At 36.4% G+C, this 7,349-nt stretch overlaps 1 non-coding gene across 1 annotated transcript; it reads left to right on the top strand.

Annotated features, from left to right (window-relative positions):
* The first annotated feature begins 2,241 nt into the window (after positions 1-2,241).
* LOC128291261 (small nucleolar RNA R71) lies at positions 2,242-2,348 on the top strand. Its single transcript, XR_008281037.1, has one exon. It is a non-coding gene; the product is annotated as a small nucleolar RNA R71 (small nucleolar RNA).
* Positions 2,349-7,349: the final 5,001 nt, after the last annotated feature.

The following is a 7,349-nucleotide window of genomic DNA, read 5'->3' as shown; positions in this document are numbered from 1 at the left end:
GATCTTTTCTCGTGGCATCGTTCAATTTCCTTTAGTCAATGCAAACTCTCCAACCTGTGATTGTTCTTGTTGGAATTAATTCTTCTCATTGGCTACAACAGTCATGCCTCCCTTCTTTGGAACAACCTGCACAGGGCTTACCCAAGTACTGTCAGAAATAGGATAAATAATTCCAGCATCTAGAAGTTTAATTACCTCAACTTTAACAACTTCTTTCATGTTGGGACTTAGTCGTCTTTGAGCTTGCACACACAATTTATATTCATCTTCCATTAAAATTTTATGGGTGCAGAACGAAGGACTGATCCCTTTAATGTCAGAAATCTTTCAAGTTAAGGCTCTTTTATGCACCCTCAGTACTTGTAATAACTCATTTTTCTCATTGGGTTGCAAGTTGGAAGCAATAATCACTGGTAGTGTTAAATTATCTCCGAGGAATGCATACTCTACGTGATCTGGTAATTGCTTCAATTCCAAATTGGGAGGTTCTTCAATAGAGGGTTTTTGTTTTAGTTCGTCGTTCATTTCAATACCTCATATTTCTTCTGTCTTGGGAAAGACTTGTTAGAGTTTAAATCAATTTTTACCTTCCCTATTTTAGTGGTATCATCATCAGCCTCCTCTCCTTGGACAAGACACAGTTCCAACGTGTCTTTATGAATGATTTCCTGAAGAGAATCTTGAATAGAATGACCAATAAAGTTAATAAAGTAACAGGAATCATCTTGTTCTCTAGAGAATCATATAGCATCATAAATTTTAGAAATAATTTCTTCGTCACCTACCCTAAGAACAAGTTTACCGTCACCCACATCAATGATAGCTCTAGCAGTAGCTAAGAATGGGCGACCTAAAATTAAAGGTACCTCAACATCCTCATCGATGTCAAGCACAACAAAATCAACAGAGAATATGAATTTATCTACTTTCACAAGGACATCTTCAATAATATCCCTAGGATACTTAACAGATCTATCAGCTAATTGAATACTTAGCCTAATAGGTTTTGGTTCCCCAAGACCAAGCTGATTGAACATTTTATAGGGCATCAAATTAATACTGGCACCTAAATCAGCTAATGCTTTTTCAATATTCAAACTACCAATTATACAGGGAATAGTGAAACTTCTTGGGTCTTTCAACTTAGTTGGTAGCTTGTTTTGAAGAATAGCTGAACATTCCTTATTGAGTTCCATGGTAGATAGTTCTTCAAACTTCCTTTTATTTGTTAAAAGCTCATTCGAAAATTTAGCGTATGTAGGCATCTACAAAATAGCTTCAACAAAAGATAAGTTAATATGTAGCTGTTTAAAAAGTTCAAGAAATTTACCAAATTGTGCATCCATACGGTCTTTCTTCAACTTTGCTGGATGTGGGATCGGTGGTTTATATTATTTAAGTAATGGTGTTACACTTACGTTAGAATTTACTCCTCACCCTTCGCCTTATCAGCTTCTTGTGGCATCTTCTTTCAGCTTCAACCAATACGTTCCCATTCCTTAGTGTATTTGCCTTCACATGCTCTTTTGGGTTAGGCTCGGTGTTACTAGGTAGACTACCTTGTTGCCTTTCGGAAACTAATTTAGCCAACTTTCCAATTTGATTTTCAAGCCCTTGAATCTATGCTTGTTGGTTTTTCAATGTTGTCTTGGTATTTTGAAAATGCGTCTCTAACACCAAAATAAATTTTACTAGCATATCTTCAAGATTCGGTTTCTTCTCTTGCTGGTAGAGTGGTTGGAAGCATGGAGGGGGCTGTGGTCTTTGATTCCCTTGGTTACCCTATGAAAATTTGGGTGGTTCCTCCATCCTGCATTATACGTATTACTATAAGGATTATTTGGAGGTTTAGAGTTATTACCCATATAATTCAGTTGTTCATTTTCCATGCTAGGACTGTAAGGTAGATAATCTGAAGTATTCATCCCTCCTCTATTTATGTCGCATTGCATCACCAGATGTACCTGTATAGAAACACATAAACCATTAATCTTTTTATTTAAGAGCTCTACCTGGTTTGATAACATGGTGACCGTGTTGAGGTTGAAAATAGCAGTGACTTTTGTCAGTTTTGTCCTCATGACTTGCCACTGATAATTATTTAGTGACATCTCTTCAATGAACTCATAAGCCTCTTCAGGTGTTTTGTTATTTAGGGTTCTGCCGGCGACTGCATCAATCAGTTGTCTAGTTGAGGGGTTTAAACTATTGTAGGAAGTCTGAACCTGTAATTATAAGGGTAACCCATGGTAAGGGCACCTTCTCAATAAATCCTTATACATCTCCCATGCATCGTATATGGTCTCTAATTCCATTTGCACAAAGGAAGAGATATCATTCCTCAACTTTTCCATCTTGGCCAGTGAAAAGTATTTCAACAGAAACTTTTCGATTATTTGCTCCCATATAATGATGGACCCTCGTGGTAGAAAGTTCAACCACTGTTTAGCTTTATTCCTCAATGAGAAGGGAAATAACCGAAGGCGAATGGCATCATCAGAAATGCCATTAATTTTGAAAGTATCACAGTACTCTAGAAAGTTAGCCAAATAAGTATTTAGATCCTCATCTTGCAAACAATCGAATTGAATAAACTATTGGATCATCTGCATGGTGTTCGGCTTCAGTTTGAAGTTATTTGCAGTAATAGCAGGTCTCACAATACTCGATTCAGCCCCCGCTAAATTACGCTTGGCCTAGTCGTATATAGTACGAGGAGCAGGATTTTGATTTATAGGATTCGTGGCAACTATAGGAGGTAGCGAATTATTCTGATTTTCAGCCATCTCCTCGGTAATATTGGTATTTTCCTCTTGCTCTTCCTCTATATACTGTAGACTCCGTCTTATCTCTCTACGATTTCTGAGAGCTGTGCTTTCAATTTCCCTATCAAATAATAGAGGTCCTAACGGGTTTCTTCTAGTCATAAACTAAAAGAACTTGCAATAAGAAAATAAGGGAAATAGTTAGTAAATTAAAGTAAAAACAAAAGTAAAAATAAGAATAAAAAATAAAAAATGACTAAAGTAATAAAAATTAAGTGTTCCTAATATTTTAGTCCCCAGCAACGGCGCCAACAACTTGATGGGTCACGAAACTAACTAATATTTCGACAAAGGCAAGCGCACCTATCGAATAGAAGTATAGCTATGGTGAGTCCGGAATATTGTATCCACAAGGACTAAAAGTACTAGTAATAACTATTTTTCTATTATTTAGCCTACTAATTAAAAGAGGTGTTTTAATCTAAAATTAAACTAATTAACTATGAACGCGATAGAGATCGAATTGGGAAAATACTTAAGAAAACCAATGAGAGACACAATACCCACGAAAGAATCCACCTAGACGTCACTTATTATTCTGACTCTGAATCAAACAATTTTTTCACTTGTCTTAATCTGTAGAAATCCTTAAATTATGTTAATATCTCTTTCGAGACTAAGAACAATTGACTCTAGGTTGATTAATTGAAATCTCTTTCTAATTAAAACCCCTATCGTCACATTAACTAGATCTATGAATTCCCCTATTATATTTGACTCTAATCTGGCAGATTTATGTCGTCCTATTTCTAGGATTGCAATCAACTGCGCTCAATTATGCTAGATCTACTCTTAAACAGGGACTTGTTTCAAATGTGGTTCTCAAGAGCATTTTATCTAAGATAGCCCTAAAATGGCTGAGAAAGAACAATTTCCAAGTGCAAGGCCGAGTAATACCACCAATAGAGGTAGGCCACCGAGAAATATCGGGAACAGAACTAGCAGTAAAGGTGTGACAAAAGATACAGCCATGAAATCTAAGGCTAGAGCACCTACTAGATCTTATGCCATTCGTGCTCGTTAGGATGCGTCATCTCCCGATGTGATTACTGGTACATTTTCTCTTTATGATACTAATGTTATTGCATTGATTGATCCTGGATCAACTCATTCTTATGTTTGTGTGAATTTGGTATCTAGTAAGAATTTGCTTGTTGACTTTACTGAGTTTGTGATTAAAGTGTCAAACCCCTTAGGCAAGTATGTACTAGTTGATAAAGTTTGCAAGAATTGTCCTTTGATGATTCGAGGTCACTGTTTTCCTACGACTTAATGTTGTTGCAATTTGACTAATTTGATGTTATTTTGGGTATGGATTGGTTGACATTACATGATGCCATAGTAAATCGTAGATAGAAAACTACTGAATTGAAATGTGAAAATGGTGAAGTTCTTCAGGTTGAAACCGATGAATTGAATGAATTGCTTATTGTCATTCCGTCTATATCTGCTCAAAGGTATGTAAAGAAAGGTTGTGAAGTTTATCTTGCTTATGTGTTGAATACAAAAATGTCTGAATTGAAAATTGAATCAGTGTCGGTAGTCTGTGAATATTCGGATGTGTTTTCAGAGGAGTTGCATGGGTTACCTCTGATCAGAGAGGTTGAGTTTGCTATTGACTTAGTACCTAGGACTTCATCGATATCGATTGCTCCGTATAGGATGGCTCCGACTAAATTGAAAGCTCAGTTGCAAGAGTTGATAGATAAGGGCTTTCTGAGATCGAGTTTTTCTCCCTGGGGTGCTCTAGTGTTATTTGTAAAGAAGAAAGACGGATCTATGAGACTTTGTATCGATTACCGATAGCTCAACAAGGTGACTATAAAGAACAAGTATCCTTTGCCGAGAATTGATGACTTGTTTGATCAATTGAAAGGAGCAATGCTATTCTCAAAGATTGATTTGAGATCTGGCTACTATCAATTAAGAGTTAAAGAGTCAGATGTGCCGAAGATTGCTTTCAGGACAAGTTATTGGAATTATGAATTTCTTATTATGCATTTCAGACTAAGTAATTCTCTTGCAGTTTCTATGGACTTGATGAATCGAATTTTTCGACCGTATTTAGATAAGTTTGTGGTTGTGTTCATCATCCTGATTTATTCTCAAGATGAGTCCGAGCATACCAAGCACTTGAGAACTGTATTGCAAATGTTGAGAGATAAGAAATTGTTTACTAAATTCAGTAAAAGTGAGTTTTGGCTCTGAAAAGTCGGATTTTTGGGACATGTCATTTCAGGTGATGGTATTCAGGTTGATCCAAGTAAGATTTCGACAATTGTTGAATGGAAACCGCCAAGGAATGTATCAGAAGTTAGAAGCTTTTTGGGTTTAGTCGGTTATTATCAACGTTTTGTCAAAGGATTTTTGATGATTGCTACTCCTATGACGAAGTTGCTACAAAAAGACGTTAAATTTGAATGGTCCAAAAAATGTCAGCAAAGTTTTGAGATATTGAAAGCATTACTGACTGAGGCACCGGTTTTAGTACAACCTAAATCGGGAAAGGAATTTGTAATTTATAGCGACGCTTCGTTAAATGGTTTGGGTTGTGTGTTGATGCAAGAGGGCAAAGTGATAGCTTATGGATCGAGATAGTTGAAACTGCATGAAAAGAATTATCTAACGCACGATTTGGAACTGGCCGCCATTATTTTTGCTTTGAAAATTTGGCATCAACATTTGTACGGTGAGAAACGCCATATCTTTACTGATTATAAGAGTTTAAAATATTTGATGACTCAGAAAGATCTAAACTTGCGACAACAGAGATGGCTCGAGTTACTGAAATATTATGAACTAGTGATTGACTATCATCCGAAAAAGGCGAATGTAGTCACAGATGCCTTGAGCAGAAAGTCTTTGTTTGCTTTGAGAGCTATGAATACGGAATTGACTTTGTCTAATGATGGTTCAATTTGGCCGAGATGAGAGCTAGACTGATATTTCTTCAGTAAATTTGTGAAGCTTAGAAAAGCGAGAGTGAATTGTAAGCTAAAAGAGCTCAGTTTGAATCGGGCAGTGATTCAGACTTTCGGATCGGTTCAGATCATTGTTTGATGTTCCGAGATAGAGTATGTGTGCCGAAAAATGATGAACTTATTTAGAAAATTTTGCACAAGGCACACAGTGGTTGTTTATCAGTTCAAGAAGGTAGTACGAAAATGTATAATGATTTGAAGAAATTGTATTGGTGTTTAGGTATGAAATGAGGCATTTCAGAGTTTGTTTCAAGATGTTTGATTTGTCAACAAGTAAAAGTCAAACACCAAATGCCTTCGAGTACACTTCAGCCAATGATGGTACTCAAGTGGAAATGGGATAGGATTACGATGGACTTCGTAACAGGTTTGCCTTTGACTCCGAAAAAGAAAGATGTCATCTAGGTTGTTGTTGATAGATTGACGAAATTGGCTCATTTTATTCCAGTACGTACTGACTATTCACTTGATAAGCTAGCTGAATTGTACATTGCTGAAATTGTTAGATTGCACAGAGTGCCTATTTCTATTATTTTGGATAGAGATCCGAGATTTACTTCGAGATTTTAGAAGAAATTACAAGAAGCTTTGGGTACGAAGTTCAATTTTAGTGCCGCTTTTTATCCGCAAATCGACGGTCAATCTAAAAGAGTAATCCAAATTCTTGAAGATATGCTTCGATGTTATGTTCTAGAATTCGAAGGTAGTTGGGTGAAATATCTACCATTGGTCAAATTTTCTTATAACAACAGTTTTCAGTCGAGTATAAAGATGGCACCATATGAAGCATTGTATGGCCGCAAGTTTTGAACTCTGTTGTATTGGACAAAACTTAGTGAGAAAAAGATTCATGGGGTTGACTTGGTTAGAGAAACCGAAGAGAAAGTAAAGGTAATCTGTGACTGTTTGAATGCCGCTTCAGATCGACAAAAGTCGTATGCATATTTGAAAAGTAAAGAGATTGAATTTCATATCAGTGATAAAGTATTTTTGAAAGTATCTCCGCGGAAGAAGATTCTGAGATTTGGCCGTAAAGGCAAGTTAAGTCCACGTTTCGTTGGGCCATATGAGATTACTAAAAGGATAGGGCCAGTAGCATATCTGTGACAGCCCTAAAGTGACCCTAGTCGGAAAGCGATTTCGGGACTGCTAAACCGAGTCACCAAATTATTTGAATATGATAATTATTGTCTAAAATATGTGAATATGAATGTGTGAAAGTTTTAAGCTTCGATTTAGTTAATTGCATGTGAATTTAGTTAATAGGACTTATGTGTGACACTTGTGAAATGTGATAGGTTAATCTATAAGGATCTATTAGTGCATGTAATTAAAAGGGTGGACTTGCATGTCAATTTCCCACTTAATTGGTAGTGGCGGCCATGACAATGAGGGTGGACAAAATGTGATGGGTAAAACATGTCATAAACATGTTATGTTAGTGTTTTATGGGAGGAATGATAAAATAAGGAGCATGGGTAATAAAATAATAGTGGTTAGTAGGAGGAGAAAGAGAAAAGAAAAAAAATGAGCTAGGCTACTC

This window comes from Gossypium arboreum, chromosome 3 (genome assembly GCF_025698485.1).
Source record: "Gossypium arboreum isolate Shixiya-1 chromosome 3, ASM2569848v2, whole genome shotgun sequence".
Classification (NCBI taxonomy): Eukaryota; Viridiplantae; Streptophyta; class Magnoliopsida; order Malvales; family Malvaceae; genus Gossypium; species Gossypium arboreum.
This window is presented reverse-complemented; position numbering and strand designations above follow the sequence as displayed.